Source organism: Schistocerca serialis, chromosome 2 (genome assembly GCF_023864345.2).
Source record: "Schistocerca serialis cubense isolate TAMUIC-IGC-003099 chromosome 2, iqSchSeri2.2, whole genome shotgun sequence".
Lineage (NCBI taxonomy): Eukaryota > Metazoa > Arthropoda > Insecta > Orthoptera > Acrididae > Schistocerca > Schistocerca serialis.
Window position 1 is genome coordinate 407,857,300 of NC_064639.1, and position 4,036 is coordinate 407,861,335.

Sequence of the window (4,036 nt, forward strand, 5' to 3'; positions counted from 1 at the left end):
CAGTACATTCCATGCGACAAGTTTAGATTGCTGTCGAATGTCTTTCGCCATTTACGCAGACCAACCGGAGTAGCTCTACACGTAGGCCCTGGCACCTGCATTTCGCTCACTACCAAACACACGTCAACGCACTGGTCCACGGAAGAAACAGCACGTGTATACACAATAGGAAACGGAAACACAGAACATTCACATGGTGCTGATCTACTACACTGTTAATAGTGTGGATGTGACGACAAAGTTACGAGACAGGCGAATCACAGCAGTTGTTGTCTACGATCTGCAGGCAGCGGATGTGTCCATGAGGTGTCTTATTTCGTGAGGGCCACTTAAGTATTCTGATTGAATTTTGCTTGCATCTGTATTATTGGCTGAGATAAATGTGCCCACATTTGTTTAAGTATTATGTAAAACAGAAGTCGGTTTCGTCGCACGGCGTTTTGTGGACTCAGGTATGTATGTTATTGCTTACAGATTCGTGTGCGGACTGTTCGGTTTAAATGCATTGTTAAGTATATTGCTCATATTCGCTTTATTTGTTGTTGGCATATATTTTTAGTACTTTCTCACATTTAACAGAGAGTTCCATGTTTGCAGCTTCTGACAGAATTCAGTTTTATTGCACTTTTCACAGAATGAGTATGTAACTTTGCTTTGAATGGTGTTGCTTCTTACCACTGAGTACGTTGAAATGGCTCTAAGCACTATGGGACTTAAAATCTCAGGTCATCGCTCCTCTAGACTTAGAAATACTTAAACCTAACTAACCTAAGGACATCACACACATCCATGCCCGAGGCAGGATTCGAACCTGCAACCGTAGCAGCAGCGCGGCTCCAGACTGAAGCGCCTAGAACCGCTCGGTCACAGCGGTCGGCCACTAGCAGAAATGAAGGTGCTAAAATCATCCTTCAACTCCAGCGAAAATTTCGGTGTTCTCCATTAAATGCGAGAAATAGCGAAACACGGATAAGAAAAGATAAAATAGAATGCCAGCAATATACTTACAACGCATTTAAATCGAGCAGTTCACACACAAATTCTTAAGTAGGAACAAATATACGTTGAGGTCAGAGAACAGCATGTGACGAATCCAGCTAATGTTTTATACGAAACAAAAACAAATATCGAATCATTTCCTTCATCCAATGTTATGGATGCTATCAAAAGCAAGGAGAATACTAGTAACATGCTTACAATGTAATTCAATGTGTGCAGTACACTCAAGAAGTCGTAATCAGTTACACAAGGCGACGAAACCAGGTTCTGTGTCATGCAATGTCACATGGGTTTTATTTATTTATTTATTTATTTAACCTGGCAAGATTAGGGCCATCAGGCCCTCTCTTACATCTAACCAGGCATTCTACTTATTTTACATTCATACGTTTTAGTAGGCGTGTTAAACTACATCTAGTACAAAAAGTGAAATAAAAAATTAGAAAGGTACATATGGAAAAATACATACATATAGAGTTTATATTCGTAGATCATAAGTACTGTTATAATTAGACATTATTGAAGAGACAAATTTTAGATAGGAGTGCTGGCAGCAGGGAGTATGAGGGAGACTCATGGTGAAGGGAGGAGAAGAATAGACATGATGAAACATAATTAGGGAAATATAAAGGAAAAGAAGATTGCCTGGCTAATAGAGATAGATGAAGAGGAAGGCATCTCAGGAGCAAGATAGGAGACGCTAGCTTTGCTATTTGACAGATGAGAGGATTGGCCTGGTACATTAATTTTGTGGAGAACTTTATGAGGATGATAGTAGGAAATGCTTCAACTTCTTCTTAAAAGCAGCAGGAGATTGAATTTTGCGCAAGGTAAGGGGCAGTTTGTTCCAGAGGCGGACAGCGGCAACTGAGAAGGAGTTTGCAAAAGTTTTTGTTTTGTGAGTGGGCACAGTTAGGATACCAAATAAGAGTGACCTCGTGTTTCGATTATGATCTCTGAAGCAAGGTACTGGGGTGCTTGCGCGACGAGGAGTCTGTGAAGTAGACATAGAGTGTGGTAGTCACGCAATTTGTCCGGCCGCAGCCACCCTAGCTCGGAGTATGAAGCACTAACGTGATCATATCGGCGAATGTTGCAGGTGTAACGCACACAGGCATTCATGGTTAGCTCTAGCTGTCTTTTGTTTTCACTACTCGTGCCTTGTTGAATCACATCACAATAGTGGAGGTTCGGTAGAACGAGTGCTTGCACGAGCTGGCGTTTCAAGTCCTGTGGAAATATGTTCCGAAACTTTTTGAGAGCATAGAGACAAGCAGACGTCTTTCGGCACACTGCGACTGTATTCTCCGCCCAGTTGAGATGCTGATCCAAGCTACACCCAAGTTCTTCACTGTTTTCTGATATGGTATTGGAGTACCGTCGAGCAGAATAGGAGGTAGCCGTTCGCGGAAATCTGAACTTATTAATTTCTGATGGGCTATTAAGATTACTTGCGTCTTTTTTGCGTTTAGTTTAAGCCCCAGGCTTTTCGCCCATGTCACTACTGAAGACAGATCATCATTCATCTCAGCGATTGCAGTGTTTACATCTTCAGGTCTGACGCTTAGGTAGAGCTGGAGGTCGTCGGCATAGAAATGGCATGTATTAAACTGCAGTTATTAACACTTGACAATGGCCCCAAGGTCAAAACTGCAATATTCCGTTTTACGAACAAATAACGTTATTGTCCAAAGGTAACTGTGATATCATTTACAAAATTTTGCAAGAGTATGAGCTCCTGCTACGAGAAGTTAATTTTACTTCTTTATTGAGAATTTTCGAATACCCTTTGGAACGTCACAAAATGTTTCCAGGCATGCACTGTACCACTAGACTACGAGGCCCATTCATAAAGTGAAAGTGAAAAATATTAACATAATCTTCGTATTGCGCAAAGCAATAATACAGATTAAATGAAACGAAGCGAAAGCCGTATTGCATAAAGACAAACAGCTTTTTATTTAGTTTCATAGTTGGACTACATTTCCAAAAAAGATATTAGTAATAAAGTAATAATATGGCTGCAAAAAAAAAAAAAAAAAGAACGACAGAAAACATCAATGTGACAGTAGTTCGATAATATAGGGCAAGGAAATAAAACATTGCGCTTAAAAACAGCAATTATTCTTGGAAGATGATCTTCTTGTTTAGCACAGGTGTTAACGAACTCCAGGACGGGCAGCGGTATCAACTGCGGTGTCTACCAAGTGTTCCTTTCGATGCATTCCTACCACATGGCATGGGTGTTAGTTCATACAGACAGTGGCGAGCTCAGCCAGGTCATTGCTTGCTGATGACGCACAACGTCGTCTGCTTACGCGACTTATTTGTGTTTGTTGCCATCTGCTAGGGAACAAACGTGATTTTGTGTTTAAAAATATTTTGCATCGGCCGGGAATCGAACCCGGGCCGCCCGCGTGGCAGGCGAGCATTCTACCACTGAACCACCGATGCCCATAAATCAAACGTACGCTATTTACGTAGAGAACGATACTGATTGGTGGATATCATTTCCTATTTTGTTTCGACTTTTTTTCTTCGCGGGTAACTGAATAAGTCTTCTGGCAGTTGTTATATGCTGTAGAGAACGATACTGATTGGTGGATATCATTTCCTATTTTGTTTCGACTTTTTTTCTTCGCGGGTAACTGAATAAGTCTTCTGGCAGTTGTTATATGCTGTTGCTGTTTCTGTTTCAGGTTAAAATTACTTGTTTCATTATGCGACCTTACAGGACTGAAAACTTGCTTCCAGTTTGATTTACGAATGTGACGTAATAAGTCTTCCCAGTCTCTAAATGAGTGATATCTAGACACCGTACGAACATTCTTCTCTTGGAACATTCGGAACAGGTTTTCGCTTGATGGTAAATGTATTTCATCTAGTCTGACACGTGCTACTTCACAGGGTGCTGATAATCTCATAGATGGGCCGTGAGCACCCATAAACCATACACACACACACACACACACACACACACACACACACCTGTTCACATCTGGCAGCCTTTCATCAGATTTACTCCAGCATGACCAAA

At 41.3% G+C, this 4,036-nt stretch overlaps 1 non-coding gene across 1 annotated transcript; it reads right to left on the reverse strand.

The window, feature by feature from the left end:
* Window positions 1–3,382: 3,382 nt before the first annotated feature.
* Window positions 3,383–3,453, reverse strand: Trnag-gcc (transfer RNA glycine (anticodon GCC)). Its single transcript has one exon. It is a non-coding gene; the product is annotated as a tRNA-Gly (tRNA).
* Window positions 3,454–4,036: the final 583 nt, after the last annotated feature.